The sequence below is a fragment of the Lepidochelys olivacea genome (assembly GCF_965140295.1).
Source record: "Lepidochelys olivacea isolate rLepOli2 genome assembly, chromosome: 2".
NCBI lineage: Eukaryota > Metazoa > Chordata > Testudines > Cheloniidae > Lepidochelys > Lepidochelys olivacea.
Window position 1 is genome coordinate 268,311,409 of NC_140412.1, and position 16,390 is coordinate 268,327,798.

Below are 16,390 nucleotides of genomic sequence, written 5' to 3' on the forward strand. Positions count from 1 at the left end.
GAGGAGTCTGAGAGCTGTGGAGGGGAGCAGGGTCAGAGAGTCACACCTGGCCGCGCATGCAGGGGGGGCCCAGGTTACGGAGAACTCAGAGGGAGGGGCGAGCTGGGAATTACTGGCTTATTGCATTAGAGAGATAAGGTGGGGGAGGCAATATCTTTACTGGGCCAACTTCTGTTGGGGAGAGAGACTGAGCTCTGGCCACACAGAGCTATTCACACGTGTGTGTAAGCCCCTCATGCAGAGGCTTGCAGAAGGAGAGGGAGGAGAGGGCGCGTAGGTGGCAATCATAAACCGTCTCTGCATTCGTCCCTGCAACATAGCCTTGGACAGGGCCCTGTGGCATACCACTGCTGCATGGAGCAATGGGCATGGTCCCTGGAGCTTTGGGAGAGACTGTGCCCCAACCTCTCCCCCATCCCCCTCCTGCTCCTCCTGCCCCAAGGCCAGCCTGGAGCCCGGGGCACAGCCGGGCCCTTAATGTTGCATTGAATTATGAACTATCCTACCTGCTTCAGTAATGCAAAGGCCCTGCATTATCTTGTTGGCTGAGCTTGTGAAGGCTCATCTCAACACCATTTCTCCATCTGTCTGTCTGTAAGGCACACGACACGATAACTTTGGAACACTGCATCCTGTCATTTCCAAAATCGCAGGCACTGTTCTAGGCATCAGAAGCCAGGACCCTATTGATTTTGGGAAGAAATCAGAAAACCAAAAAGGGGAAAGTGAGGAACACATGAAGCCCCTGCCAGCTCTTTAGCAGGGCCACAGCACCTAGAGCTCAAACTGGTTGATGGCCCCATTAACACCTGTCAGCATAACAAAACCTGCTTATCTCTGCTCATCTGGTGAAGTGGGCTGTATCTCACGAAAGCTTATGCTCAAATAAATGTGTTAGTCTCTAAGGTGCCACAAGTCGTCCTTTTCTTTTTGTGAATACAGACTAACACGGCTGCTACTCTGGAACCCCCTAATAGAGTTTAACAGGTTGGTACCTTGACAGACTTAACTCAAGGATAGAAAGAAGAATAGTGTGTGGAAGAGGAGTAGCAGGGCATAGGGGAAGGGGAAAATGCAGATGGCCCCTGGCATGGAGGTGGGGGAGGTGGGAAAGGGGCACCCAGATGCCCTGGTGGCAGAGGAGGTTGAAGGACCATGGTTCTGAGGCAGTGGGGAAGGGGGCACAAAGGGAGACAGAGCTCCTGGCACACACTGAGCCCCTGGAAAGAGGGAGGCTGTAATTATTGGGCCTGCAAATTTCCCCTAATTGTGAGTTCAATCGTGGGAAAGTGGAGAACATTTTATGGAATGTTTCAATCCCCTAGAACAAAAAATGTTGACGGGAAAAGGTGCAGAAAGGACAGGGCTGAATTAGCCCAAACGAAAAGGCCTCCTGCCGTAACTCAAAGGCTGTGTTAAGATCATGCCTGGTAAACAAGAGACTGGAAATCAGGGAACCAAAATTGGTGTGTCGGAAAGTAGGTCTGATTGGTGGACAAACTAATGAGGAGATGGGCTATTCCACCCATCACTGCCCTGTGAGGGTCTTCACAAGAAAAGACTCTGTGGGGAACATTAATGGAGGCAAAGTGAGGGGACAACGACTGGCTGAAAGAAGGAGTGAGCGTCACCGTCATGGCTGCCATCCCTGCTGTCCTCTAGCGCTCCGGGATTTACTGTATCATCGTTGGGCCTTTGTCATCCTGCTGCTGAGAGATGTCCTGACCAGACCGGGCAGAGAGGGGGACCCAGATGACACCAGCAGTATATTTTGAAACACTGAGGTGAGTCTGTGACCAGAGAGACGGATAAAAATAGTGCCCTAAACCTAAAAAGCCTGATGCTGGTATGAGTTTCATTCATGCAAAGGCCCTGCATTATCTTGTTGGCTGGTGAAAAGGCTTTTCAATGGGGTGTTTGCCCTGGTGCTAAGCAGGTGGAGGTCTCTGTGTACCAAACCCCGAACCTTGCTGAACAAAGTGTGTCATGTTGGGCAGTGAGTGACAGGGTTATATTAATCTCTTCCACTGAAATTAGTACAGTAGGGGACACTGGGGGGACCTGGTACAGGGAAAGGGGGACAGAGCCCCTGGCGGGGGAGAGAAAGGGGGACCCTAGAAGAAGCAGCGAGGGGGCCCACAGAACTCCAGGCAGAGGGGAGATTGGAGGAAAGTGCAGGGAGTTCCTGAAACTGGGGGATATGGGGCAGGCAGGAAGCTTGTGGGGCAAATGGAGGGATGCAGGGAGCCTGCAATGAGCTCACCCTACTGCAGCAACAAACCCTGTGCGACCCACTGTAAGAAGTGTATTCACGGGAGACATGAATGGAAATCCCTGATGCAGAAACACATTTTGGCTTCAACTTCCACAAGTGCCCGTCAGTTTTGGGGCGCTCAGGTTTTGGGTGCCTAGCCTGGGACATGCAAACCTGAGAGTCGGAGGCGCTGCACACTCACGACTCCCACTTAAACCAGCTGGAGCTGGGGCTGCTCTGCACGTCTGCCAGTCCGGCCCTGCATTACCCCCCGTGCAGCTGGTGGGTTCCCATTGCCTGTGCAATGGGTTCTCCACCTGCATCCAGCCCCGTGCGCCGGGTAGGTGGGTGGCTTAACTTGCACAGTAATAGATCCACGGAGTTTACAGCTAGAAGGGCCCATTAAGCTCGTCTAGGCTGAACCTGCTGCATGACACACCTAACAGACTTTCACCCGCAATGAGTTCTGGGCGGGCGCTGGAAGCTCCATGTTCAGGGTTCTTTGCAGGAGCTGAACTGGAATCACGCCCTTGCGGTGGCAGGAGCAGCAGGACCAGGCTGACTGTGTGAAGGGCCTCCCAGCACTGTAGCCTCACCGCAGAGCTGCCTATATGGGTCGCTCACCCTGCTGGGTGCTCAGCGTCCGCTGGGCTGGCTAGCGGAACCCCGCCAAAAACTTCCAGTCGGTCAAAACCGTCAAACCCCAAAACATTCAGGTCTCACAAACTGGCAAATTCAGCCCCAAAATCTTCCTGTCACTGGACACGGAGCAAGGGAGGGACACTGAGCTCCAGCCTGGATTATGGGATGGGAACAGGGGAAAGCCAGGCTGTAACAGCAAAGGAGAGGGCAGGATGTGGTGGGAAGGGGGCCGCTGGGGGAATGCAGGCCCCTGTCGCTCAAGAGGCAAGTGAGGGGGAGCAGGCCACGTGCTGGGAGAAGCTGCAGATGTAACCAGTTGCAGTCCCCTCTGCACGCTGATACCACAGGAAGGGTTGAGGCGCAGGACTGGTACTTGTGAGAGCTGGGTTCAGTTCCCAGTTCTGCCACCGACTCCCAGGGACCTTGGGCAAGTCACTTGGTCTCTGTGTCTCAGGTATCCATCTGTAAAATAAGAATCCTTCCTTTGTCTACCTTGTCTGTTTACATTGTGAGTAATTGGAGCAAGGACTGTCTCTCATTCTGTGCGTGCAGCATTTAGCATGGTGGGGCTCCGATCTCAGCAGGGGCCTCTAGGCAATACTCTAATCCAGGGGTGGCCAAACCACATGCGGCTCTTTTACTGTTAAAGTGTGGCTCATGGAGCATCCCATGCCCCCCCACACACACCATTTTCCACCTACCAGACAGCTCATGGGTTCTGCCCTGCGGCATGGTGGTGGAGCTAGGGGCTTCAGCCCCTAGCCCCACCACCCTGCCACAGGGCAGATGCTCCAATCCCTGGCAGGTGTGCCCAGCTCTCAAACATTTGAAGATTATAGTCTGCAGCTCAGAGGGTCAGTAAGTTTGGCCACCCCTGCTCTAATCTAAATAGTAATAACATCAGCAGTGATTGAACTCAGAGCTTCCAGCACCAAAAACTCAGGCATCTCCCACTTGACAGCTACTGCAGGGTGTTTTTAGCTCATGGGGGTTGTGCAACTACTGGGACCAGAAGCAGGGCTGGCTCTCCAGTTTTTGCTGCCCCAAACAGTGAAAAAAACTTGGAAACACTGGTGCCTGGAGCCGGCCCTGACCAGAAGCTAGAGAGAGAGACAAGAATTCACAGACCACAGGCTAGTATGTTACATAGACATGTTGATAGCTCCTTCTAACAGAGGTGTTTAGATACCACCATGGTAATATGCTATTAGGTAGCTGGTCAGCCAGGAATACAGGTGAGTGATGGGTGGATCTTTTCAAGATTTTAAGAGTGGTGTAACTCCATTGACCTTTATGGAGGTGTTCCGGCTTGGCATCTCTTTAAAGAGTGTGGCGAATAAGATGTTGGTCAGTTAACATGCAATTCAGCCTGCTTTAATGATAGACTGAAAACACAAAGAGTCACGAGGCATCTGACACTGCGTTATACCAAGGATTTATTTTATCTGCTGTTACTATAAATATAACCTAGGTCTGATGTTCCCATGAGGTTCTATACACATGCTTGCTGAACCTCTATTGAAAGTTTCATTATGTTTTGAAAATAAGGAACATTCCATGTTGAGCAGCCACCTCTGTCATTTCAGAAAGGACGATGGGCTCTAGGTGTGAGCTGTCCAAGGAATTGTCCCTATATCTTCTGCGTTATACAAAGTCCCCTTTGTACTGCCTGGCACTGGGCTATTGTAATAAACATTGTGACCAGGTGGCTGGGATGAACTACATGGAGAATGCCACACTCAGGGCAGACTGCAAGAAACAAGGCAGACAATCCCCCCCAAACTGGTGGTTTTCTCTATAATTAGATTCACCAAACCAGTAACTAAAGAGCTTCAGCACCACACTGATTAACCAGAAGCCAGTCCCCTTTAGGCATTCCAGCCCTTGACTCCCATCTTGACAAACAGGTCGAATCTAGTGAGGGATTACACCAGCTGTGTAACCCAAAGGATCACTTACACCCAGGTCAATGTGTCTGTCAGCCAATCCTTCATAAACTAACAAAAGATTTATTACTAAAAGAGCTATTGACTGGTAAAGAATCACATACGTACAAGAGATCTGCAGTGTTCATAGATCAGGATCACAGCAGAGGTGGAACAGACCCCTGGCTTGCAAAAGTCTCTCTCTGGTAATTGCCAAAAGATGGGAAGGTCCTCAGTCCACAGCTTAAAATGCTCCTTTTAGAGAACGGGAGCAGGAAAGAGGCAAAATGGAGATGTCTCCAGTGTCTTTTATATCCTCTGCCATGTGCATGGAAATTTACTGTCCTAAACAAAGCCCACAGCCTAGGTGCATGGAAAGTTACTGGCCCAAGATGGATCCCAGGCTCACATGTCCACACCACATGTACTTACATGGTTTGCTGAATGACAGGGGCGGCCACTGGCCCCTCGCTGTCTGAGGCATCCACAGGAAAGGCCTACTGGGCAGGATGAGTTTCTTCAATGGCCCATGGTGAGAGTGGAGTGTCCTTAACGGGCCATGGACACCTCGCTGTCTAGCCCTGATTTCAGTCTGGGGGATGTCACCCAGGAACACAACACAGGGTTTGAGATACAGGTAGACAGCCAATATTCCTAACATCAGGTACACAGATGATACATGGATCTAACCAGGATCATCATACTTGATAGACTGTAACTTTTCCATTGACAGCTTACATGAGACACTTTGTATAAAATTTGTTACATTTGTAACACTGGCAGCAACAACAATACAAATGGTCATTTTCAATTATACAGCGTCACAAACCTAATCAAGGAAATTGCTGATCCGGGGTACATTAGCCTCAATCCTATGGGATTAACAAAAAATTGTTCAAAGCAAAGCAAAACCAGTTGTAATTCTATATCAAACAATATAAATAAGAGCTACAAGAGACCTGTTTCTCTTTGATACTTATCCGGCTCCCTCCACCCCATTATCTGAGCACCTCACAATCTTTGATGCATTTATCCTCACACACCCCTGGGAGGTAGGGTGGTGCTATTATCCCCCTTATACAGAGGGGAAATAGAGGAACAAAGAGGCTAAGTGACTCGTCAAAGGTCACACCACAGGAAGTCTCTGGCAGACCCGGGACTTGAACCCAGCTTTTTCAACACCTAAGCAAGGGGCCTAACCATTGGATTAGGATCTTGCCCTTCTCCAGGTCACCTCTCAGCTTTGCTGGTGCAACTCCCATTGAAGCCAACTGCCAATTTAGCCCACTAGGTTCTAAGGCTGCGCACCAAGTGTCAGGAGTGATCAATAGCAACCCTCTTCGCAGCCAAAATGAACCTGTCTGTAGCTCCCCCGCCTCCATCAGCTTGCTGTAGACAGAAGAATTCCCCCCCCCCCACAACCTGAAGGATGTTTCCCAAAGTATCTCCAGAGTTCTGAGGGCGAGACGCAGCTGCTAGGACCCTTCACCGTGCTGCCGCTGGCTGCCGTTTTCCTGAGAGAACAAAGGGAACCCTGGTCCCAAATGGAGAGACAACAATCCACCTCAGGAGGAGCACCTTCCTCCCCCCGGAAAGAGAGATTCCTGGGTTAAGTCAAAGCCTGAAACTCAAGGGATCCAGACAGCCCCAAAGGGACTTACCAGGCTGTGCACACATGTCCCCCCCCACCCAAGGAAGTTAGCCCCAGAGAACAGCAGTACCCTGATCTTCACCTTGGGCACCTGTCCCACTCACCTCGCTAATTGTAAAGAACACATGCAGGATAACCCATAACCAGTGATAACAGGAGAACACACACACCCCAATTCTGCCTCACAGGTGAATTCCCTGGACACTGCTCATCGTCCAGACTCCAAAGCAAGGACTCTGGGAACTCCTCTAGCAAAAAAACCCAACCCTCTTCACCAGCTGCATCAGCAAGGGCCTTTTCCAGCTCCTGCCTCACCCACTCACACCTTTCCCATTCAATCAGGGAGTGCCCCAAGGGGATGCATCCCTTTCAAAAGGTGAAGCACAGAGCCCCTAACACTGCAAGAAACAGAGATCTTGACATTTAGGTACTAAGGTGATGGGTGCCTTAGAAATACCTTACCAGCCAGACTAAAGGAGATGCACAGGGGACTAGAATGAGTTTATGGGGTGCCCAGGAGAGACAAAAAAACCCCATTCTGTGCAGGAGGAAACTGCCAGGGCAATGAGCCAGACCCTTGAGCCAAATGAGGCACAGCCCCTCCTGCTAGGATCTCCGGAGGTCTCATGCGCATTTCTCCTGCTCTGATGGAGACCGCATGGTACAAGGAATCAATTCTGCAGCACTTAAAGGAGAGGAAAGTGATCAGGAACAGTCAGCATGGATTCACCAAGGGCAAGTCATGCCTGACTAATCTAATTGCCTTCTATGACAAGATAACTGGCTCTGTGGATGAGGGGAAAGCAGTGGATGTGTTGTTCCTTGACTTTAGCAGAGCTTTTGACATGGTCTCCCACAGTATTCTTGCCAGCAAGTTAAAGAAGTATGGGCTGGATGAATGGACTATAAGATAGAAAGCTATATTGTTGGGCTCAATGGGTAGTGATCAATGGCTCCATGCTAGTTGGCAGCCGGTGTCAAGTGGAGTGCCCCAAGGGTTGGTCCTGGGGCCGGTTTTGTTCAATATCTTCATAAATGATCTGGAGGATGGTGTGGATTGCACTCTCAGCAAGTCTGCAGATGACACTAAACTGGGAGGAGTGGTAGATACGCTGGAGGGGAGGGATAGGATACAGAGGGACCTAGACAAATTGGAGGATTGGGCCAAAAGAAATCTGATGAGGTTCAACAAGGACAAGTGCAGAGTCCTGCACTTAGGATGGAAGAATCCCATGCACCGCTACAGGCTAGGGACCGAATGGCTAGGCAGCAGCTCTGCAGAAAAGAACCTAAGGGTTACAGTGGAGGAGAAGCTGGATATGAGTCAACAGTGTGCCTTTGTTGCCAAGAAGGCCAATGGCATTTTGGGATGTATAAGTAGGGGCATTGCCAGCAGATCGAGGGACGTGATCGTTCCCCTCTATTCAACACTGGTGAGGCCTCATCTGGAGTACTGTGTCCAGTTTTGGGCCCCACACTACAGGAAGGATGTGGAAAAATTGGAAAGAGTCCAGCAGAGGGCAACAAAAATGATTAGGGGACTGGAACACATGACTTATGAGGAGAAGCTGAGGGAACCGGGATTGTTTAGTCTGCGGAAGAGAAGAATGAGGGGGGATTTGATAGCTGCTTTCAACTACCTGAAAGGGGGTTCCAAAGAGGATGGCTCTAGACTGTTCTCAGTGGTAGCAGATGACAGAACAAGGAGTAATGGTCTCAAGTTGCAGTGGGCAAGGTTTAGGTTGGATATTAGGAAAAAGTTTTTCACTAGGAGGGTGGTGAAACACTGGAATGCGTTACCTAGGGAGGTGGTGGAATCTCCTTCCTTAGAAGTTTTTAAGGTCAGGCTTGACAAAGTCCTGGCTGGGATGATTTAATTGGGGATCGGTCCTGCTTTGAGCAGGGGGTTGGACTAGATGACCTCCTGAGGGCCCTTCCAACCCTGATATTCTATGATTCTATGAATGGCTTTGGGAAAGGGCTGGTTTCCCTCTGTCTCAGCTATAGTGGCTTCCCTTCCTCCACTTCCTATTATTGTGCACGCTCAGTTAGACGGGGGCCATAGATGGGATGGCCAGAGGGGGACCTGTGGATGGGGTGCCTAGAGAGGGGACCCATGGACGGGGTGGCTCCCCAGCCTTCCCCTCTGGATTTTCGCATGGGTGTGCTGAGAACTCTGGGGTGTCTCTGCCGGGAGGCCCCTGGCGGTTGGGAAGGTGGGAGAGCTGAGTGAAGCTCCTCTTGCAGGCCAGGCAGGGGCAGGGCCACCCCAGCGTGGGTTCTTGTTATACCAAGGGGGAGGGATAGCTCAGTGCTTTGAGCATTGGCCTGCTAAACCCAGGGTTGTGACTTCAATCCTTGAGGGGGCCATTTAGGGATCTGGGGCAAAAGTTGGGGGATTGGTCCTGCTTTGAGCAGAGGGTTGGACTAGATGACCTCCTGAGGTCCCTTCCAACCCTGATAATCTATGATTCAATAAAATAAAAACCAGCAGGATCTTATTAAAGGGACAAGGCAAAATGCCACATTTATTGTAAATATAATAATAAAAAATATAAAAAACTCACACTGTTGTATTGTTGCTTATTCCTTACGTATCTATCGATCTATCTATTTGTTCATTCATTTCAGTTCTGCATAGGGGTTATAGTTACCAGCCTAGAAGTTGCCCGTCACAGAGTACTGGCCAGGTAACCTGTACACGAGAGTGGAGCCGAGTCTGTGTCAGATACGCATCCGATGCTCCTGGAGGGTGGTGGCAGAACCAGAGACTCAAAGTTCTCAGTCCTTAGAGAGTCCACTTTTATAGGAATTTATTCCTATGCCAGTCCATGGAAATTGCTTTGTCATATTGTTAGTCATGAGGGCTCCAGGACAGCTGTCAGCTTTCTTCATCCTTTGAATTGGTCGGGTGGATTCCAGTTTGCCCTCCGGGGGTTCTCTGGTTGTTTCCACCTGGCACCTTCTTCAGCTGATTGATACCGAATTCCTAGGCTGGCACTTCGCCGATGATTCAAAACCCACCATTCATTCACATACATTCTTTACTTTAATAAGACCACACTTATCATTTCACTGAGTATTGTTATTTATTTGAGACTCCCTGTCTCTTAACACTCCTGATACAAACTATAGAGGGTGGGAGTCTGGAGGTGATGTTTCTATGAGCGCCCCGCTCCAACGAAGGGCCTTTCCGGGTTGTTGTTACAAAGAAACATGTCAATCTCCATTACAAAGTATCAGTTTACAGAGCAGAGTCAATTGAGCAGAACCATTCAAGAAAGTAAAGTTAATTGAGTGGTTTACCTTCATAAACCTCAATCTCAATTACACTCAAGAGAAAGTGTCAACTCAGAGAGAGTAGAGTGGATTGAGGGGTTTAGGTTTACAAGCGTCAATCTCAAGAACACCAAGTTTCAGAGTAGCAGGTAACAAGTTTGGAGAGAGAGCAGGGTTAATTAACGGCTTCCAAGGCACTTAGAGTTAATTGTCGGTTTGCAAGCTTTAACAGGGACACCCTCAACAGTTATGGGGAGCTGCAAATCAACAGTGCAGAAGTACAATGGTTTCAAACAGGAGAATTACAAATGTTAAGACTATGCCCACTTTCTCCGGTGAATGACCAGGCGGGAGCGCTGGCCGAAGCCCCACTGGCCCTGGGCGCAGGTGTTGGGCCGCTCCCGGTGCGGGTTCTCCGGCACGCCTGCAGCTCCGGCTTGAGCCAGGAGCCTGTGCGAGCCGCGGCGCCGGGGGAGGGCGGAGAGCCGGCTGAGGTGTTTCCCGCACTCGGGCAGGCGTGGGGCCGCTCCCCCGTGTGTGCGCGCTGGTGACTGCCCAGCTCCTGCCTTCTCTTGAGGCTTCTTCTGGGCTGCCGGCAAGGGGAGACTCAGGCCACGGGCGGCGTGAGGCTGAGTTCCAAGAAACGGGGTTCGTGCGGGTCTGCCGAGCCCTGACCTCCCAGCTTGGGCCAAGGTCTGCTCCGGCCCGGTCCCCAGGGTCCCTCACTGCACGTAGCGCCGCTCGCCATGTCGGGGTGAGGCGGGTCCCCAGGAAAAGATCTCAGTGTTGGGGGGTCTGTATTACTCTCGGGGCTCCAGTGCCAGGTATTAAAGCTCGGATATCTTCAGTCTAACTCTGCCTGAGCCCAGCAACACGAGGGGTGGGGGGAACAAGGGAAGCTACCCCCAGAGGTTTCTAGCGATTTCCTGCTATGGCCCAGCGCCATCGTAGGAAGAGGGGCCCCAGGAGGTGAACCGATCCCACCAGTGCAGGCCACGTTCCCACCAGCTGCCCGGAGGCACTGAGTTTCTGCCTCTGGTCAGGCTTTGGAGGGAGGCTAGCCGGTGCAGCAGAGCAGCGAGGCCTGGCGGGCTCCCGCTGGCCACTGCTGACCACGTTAGCGGTGCGGGACCCACAAGGCAGGCTGGCTCTCGATTTAGATCCCTTCTCGGTGCTCAGACCCTGCTTCCCTCAGGGGAAGGGGCTGGAAGGCTGCTCTGCTGGGACCTGCTGCATGGCGCCCAGCCCTTCTACAGTGGAAAGGGGGCATTTCCCACCCCTGCCTCCCACACAGTGTTGGGGGAACAGAGGCCTCTGGCCTCCGGGTGGGGCATGACCTAAAATCCCTGGGCTGTGCAGTGGGAGGGGCAGAGGTGGAAGGAGGGGCCTGGGGTTGCCAGGGTGGCTGTTGGCTGCCTCTCAGCCTGTGCTTTGTCTCTCCTGAGCTGCCCTAGGCTGGGACCATTGGCAGGAGTCGGCTCCTTCCCCCAGCCCTCCCAGGAGCAGGAGGTCCCTCATCTGCTCCTCGCCTGCCTCCAGCACTTTTCTCTTGGTGGCAGCAGGGGGATGGCCAATGGGAGCAGGCCGCTGCTGCCGCTGGAAGAAAGGAACTGGGGAAAAGGAGGCGATCAAGCAGGAGATAAAAGGTTCTTCTCCCCACTGCTCTGCACTAAGAAGAGGGGCCTCGCACCCTCCCTCCAGCACCCCATTCCTTCCTCTGCCTCTTCAGGGTGAGACCGCAGGGAGAAAGACCTTATCACAGACCCGGGCCGCGCTGAGCCCCAGTCTGTCAGCTGCCCGGGTGTTTCTCTAGACTGCTCACAAGTCTTCCAAGCAGCACCCTCCCGGCCCCTCCCTGCTCTAAGCTTGCAGGTCTGGAAACAAAACCGCCACCTACAAATAAAGCATGAAGTGAAGGCGGCAGGGGGTGAAGGACCCGATTGAGGTTGGGCTTTGAATGTTTACAAAATGGAGTTAATAGATCCTCACTTGGCAGGAGGAGGTCGCCCACGCCTCAGGGGTGCAAGTGGCGACAAGAGACTGCAAGTTTCTCCCCAACTTGCTACCCGAGCGCTTTGCAGAGAGCTAGGCATGATAGCCACCCCCCTGGGGATGGTATTGTAGGGTCCTTCCTACTTGATTTGGGAGTGTTGGACTATAGGATCCAGCAAACCCCTCCAAGCCAGACAGTCAGAGAATCGCCAAAGTCACAGAGCGGGAGAGCTGGGAGAATTCCCAGCGTGTGCACCCCATTTCCAAAGGCTGCAGACTGGCGGGCTGCTCACCCACTCCTCCTGAGCATCACTCATCGGGGTGGGGGCTCTGCTTTTCACCCAGTCCTGCTGGTTCCCCACCCCTGGCTCTTCCCCTCGTTCCATCTGGGGTAGGGTGTCAGGTGTGGCCCTGTCATAGCCTGGGGTTAGGGGGCAGATGAAGGGGTGTATTTGGGGATGTATGCTCCCACTCTTGTGTTCACGCCACCCCTCTCATCCTCCCCTTGTGCCACAGCTGGCTTCCCTTGCTCCCATCAGATCCCAGCTCCCACAAACTCTGGCACCAGGGACTGGCCGAGGACAGAGGGTGTAAAGATAGCACAAGGAAAACCAGTATCTCCTGATGCTCGGATCGTCTATTCTGTTATCCGCTGGACAGCGCTGCCTGACTTCGACTTGGGGCAGGAACTGTGCCTTGCTCTGCACTGGTACTATGCCGAGTATGCTGTCATCCCACAGTTAAGTCAGACTGCATTGCCAGGAAGGGGCCAGACCCTCAGTGGCTGTAAATCAGCATAGCCCCAATGACATCAATGGGGGGTTTGGGCCAGTAATTTTACAATAGCCCCTGCTCTGTGCTGGAGGGTGCACAGATTGCTAAAGCATCCAACCCACTAACAGCAACCCTGAGAGAAAGGTCCTCTGGATATTTCGCAGCTCCCCCTGCTCGAAGAGAAGGACACCCGAGGCTCACCCAGCAAGACCAGACTTCTGTAGTTCTCCTTCATCACCTCCCAGTGCAGCTCCTTCTGCCACTCCGCCAGCATCTCCCACTCCCCCGGGGAGAAGTGCACTGAGACATCACCAAAGGTCACCGAGACCTGTAATCACAAACCCGACCCACTCAGTCCCAGCCCTGCATGCCAAGCAGGAGAAGAGTTCTCAGGAAATGGTGTCTATTGACATCTCTGGGTGTCACATGGCTGTGTCTGAGGGCAGAACTGGGCATTGTCGGACTAATTTGTAATACTGTAGTAGCAGGTGATATTCCAGGAGATTTATCTCCCAGCCCTGGTCCCTGGCCAGATCACCTGGGTAACCTCAGCAGGATAAATGTGCTGATTTCTGTGAGTAGAACAGAAATCAGAGGTGGAAAAGCTCTCTTCGGTTATCTAATGCATCCCATGCCAGGGGAGGACTTTCCCTTCCAATATGTTCTCCAGGACTTGATCCACTTCATTTTTACACTCCTGACTTGATGGGCCTTTGCACTTCTGGAACACTGTCCACTCTGACAAACAGCCCATCAGCTTTCTCCAAGGAGGTTTACCTGCATCCCACCGGGGACCTCTCCCCTGTGCTGATCTGCTGGTCAGACTGGAAGGTAATGAGAGTTACCCTTCTCTTCCCATAGAATCATAGAATATCAGGGTTGGAAGGCCCTCAGGAGGTCATCTAGTCCAACCCCCTGCTCAAAGCAGGACCGATCCCCAATTAAATCATCCCAGCCAGGACTTTGTCAAGCCTGACCTTAAAAACTTCTAAGGAAGGAGATTCCACCACCTCCCTAGGTAACGCATTCCAGTGTTTCACCACCCTCCTAGTGAAAAAGTTTTTCCTAATATCCAACCTAAACCTTGCCCACTGCAACTTGAGACCATTACTCCTTGTTCTGTCATCTGCTACCACTGAGAACAGTCTAGAGCCATCCTCTTTGGAACCCCCTTTCAGGTAGTTGAAAGCAGCTATCAAATCTCCCCTCATTCTTCTCTTCCGTAGACTAAACATCCCCAGTTCCCTCAGCCTCTCCTCATAAGTCATGTGTTCCAGTCCCCTAATCATTTTTGTTGCCCTCTGCTGGACTCTTTCCAATTTTTCCACATCCTTCTTGTAGTGTGGGGCCCAAAACTGGACACAGTACTCCAGATGAGGCCTCACCAGTGTCGAATAGAGGGGAATGATCACATCCCTCGATCTGCTGGCAATGCCCCTACTTATACATCCCAAAATGCCATTGGCCTTCTTGGCAACAAGGGCACACTGTTGACTCATATCCAGCTTCTCCTCCACTGTAACCCTTAGGTTCTTTTCTGCAGAACTGCTGCCGAGCCATTCGGTCCCTAGTCTGTAGCGGTGCATGGGATTCGTCCGTCCTAAGTGCAGGACTCTGCACTTGTCCTTGTTGAACCTCATCAGATTTCTTTTGGCCCAATCCTCTAATTTGTCTAGGTCCCTCTGTATCCTATCCCTACCCTCCAGTGTATTTACCTCTCCTCCCAGTTTAGTGTCCTCTGCAAACTTGCTGAGGGTGCAATCCATGCCGTCCTCCAGATCATTAATGAAGATATTGAACAAAACCGGCCCGAGGACCAACCCTTGGGGCACTCCGCTTGATACCGGCTGCCAACTAGACATGGAGCCATTGATCACTACCCTTTGAGCCCGACAATTTAGCCAACTTTCTACCCACCTTATAGTGCATTCATCCAGCCCATACTTCTTTAACTTGCTGGCAAGAATACTGTGGGAGACAGTGTAAAAAGCTCTGCTAAAGTCAAGGAACAACACGTCCACTGCTTTCGCTTCATCCACAGAACAAGTTATCTCGTCATAGAAGGCAATTAGATTAGTCAGGCATGACTTGCCCTTGGTGAATCCATGCTGACTGTTCCTGATCACTTTCCTCTCCTCCAAGTGCTTCAGAATTGATTCCTTGAGGACCTGCTCCATGATTTTTCCATGTGGCTCTGGGAGAGGCAGCTCTGAGGTGCTGCAGAATTTAGGACAGCATCAGTAAGGACCTGGAGGGGAAACTGGGGAAAGTTCCCCCCGTTCTCCCTGGCCCAACTCTGTGTGATTGCCAGAAGCCCAGTTCATTTGGTTTGTTCCCAGGACAAAGACCCCAGCCTGTCAGGGAACAGCCCAGAGCAGAGTGCATGCTGGTTATTTGTACCCAGCACCCACTGTGCTGCAGGATCCCCAGCGGGCTTGTGAGTGGCAAATCCCAGCAGGACTCTGTCTCTGTCTCCACTGCATTGTACACTCAGGGTGTGGGGCCTGGGCTTGTGGACTTGGGGTATCCAAGCCCACACTTGAGCATCCATGCTGCATTGTAAACCTGGGGTTACAATAGCAGGACTGTGTCCATACTGCGCTACGCCAACCTTCTGACTTGGGTGTGCGGCTTGAGCTGGGTCCACACTGCACAATAACAGGGTTTGGACCTCAGTTAAAGCAGGAGTCGGGCTCTGACCCATCCCCCAGCAGGCTCCTAGGACCCAAGTCAGACTGATCTGTGTGTGGCTGGCGAGGGGTGGGGCTCAAACCTGAGTCTGAGCTCTGGTTCACACTTCAGTGCAGATGTACCCTGTGCCACTTGCTCCCTGGGTCTCCATTCAGCAGGTCCAGCCTAGCCTGGCAGCAGAATGGACAGTGGCCAACCAGAGCTGATATGGTGGCGACTGACTGCCCCTCGCACAAACAGGGTCACTTTGGGACAGCTATTCACACTATCTCCCCAGAGAGAGAGAGACACCGGGGCAGATTCCCTCTCTGGAGAGCGGCTGGAGAGGGGCCTCCCGTGACACCTCACTAAGTTATGGCACGAGCCCCCAGGATTTTTCCTGTCTGTCTCCTACCTGCCAAGGGGCCCCCACGGCCATTTCCCCGAGGCCTTCTCCTCCGCACATGCTGATCCTTGCAGCCAGCTGCTAAGTCCCCTCCTGGAGTCCTCAGCTCTGCTACCATGGCTGCTCTACCCCCTGCCCCTGCCTGTGATGGGCGGCCGAGAGAGGAGCACTCTGCCAGCCAGGCTAGTATCCAACACTGCTACAGCAACACTGCAAACAGGAAATGATCACACGCTCCCAGGAGTCCCCATTGGCTACCAGGGAGCAGAGGCCCCAAACCACAGAGAGTGCAGAGCTGACAACCCAGCCATGGCAGAGGGGTTAGTAGCACATGGGAAGGGGAGGGGCCAGCACTGGTCCCCACGCCAGACGGATGGGGCGGGAGATGTACAGAAGGAATCACAGACAATGAGGGCCTGGCTCACACATGGCACAGGTGAGACCCCCCCAGAGGGAGGGGAATGGGGAATGAAGTAAATCTCCCTGCATAAAAGCTAAATGCGGGACAGACTCAGAATCCCAGCACAGTGGAAACTTGAGAGAGACAACACTGCAGCCCTGTGAGAGAGGAGACTGAGCCTGCAGGACGCCCAGAAAGGAAGAATCTCCCTTGACTAATCCAAAATGACAAAGACCTTGGGTAAGGGAGGAAAATCTCCACTGGAAAGCCATGAGATCCATAACAGTCTGCTTCTCAATCAGAGCTGGGCTGGAACATTCACCAGGGCTAACGCCCCTGGGACAAGGGCTGATGCTCAATGCTCTGCAAATACGCAGAGTGAGAGATGTATGCTCCC

General features: G+C 52.3%; 1 long non-coding RNA gene across 1 annotated transcript; it reads right to left on the reverse strand.

Moving 5' to 3' along the window:
- Positions 1–9,044: 9,044 nt before the first annotated feature.
- LOC311515634 lies at positions 9,045–15,771 on the reverse strand. Its single transcript, XR_014710200.1, has 3 exons — positions 15,603–15,771; positions 14,435–14,734; positions 9,045–12,845 (listed from the first exon to the last, which is right to left on the reverse strand). It is a non-coding gene; the product is annotated as an uncharacterized lncRNA (long non-coding RNA).
- Positions 15,772–16,390: the final 619 nt, after the last annotated feature.